The following is a 345-nucleotide window of genomic DNA, read 5'->3' as shown; positions in this document are numbered from 1 at the left end:
AAAAAGATTAGACGCACTAAAATGAAATGATAACAATAACCAAAAACATTTATTGCAATAGAGCAACCCGATCATTTTTTTTTTTACATTACTTAGTTAACAAAAAAAAAGGTTCCATATTAGTTTGTATAACTGAAAACTATTTTGTTTTTCTATTATAAGACCATCAAGGTAGTGTCTTTACTGATAGTGATGTTAATGACTATGCATGCGAAATAATTGGGAACATGAGTCAACTGTTTTTATTTCGTCAAGACTTTGAAAAATATACACAGAAAAATCAAATACTAAGATTTTGACGATTTTCCTCATGTAAGTTCCTAATTTCATATAAATAAAACCTGA

The sequence above is a fragment of the Camelina sativa genome, chromosome 3 (assembly GCF_000633955.1).
Source record: "Camelina sativa cultivar DH55 chromosome 3, Cs, whole genome shotgun sequence".
NCBI classification, from domain to species: domain Eukaryota; kingdom Viridiplantae; phylum Streptophyta; class Magnoliopsida; order Brassicales; family Brassicaceae; genus Camelina; species Camelina sativa.
Note: the sequence above shows the minus strand (reverse complement) of the source record.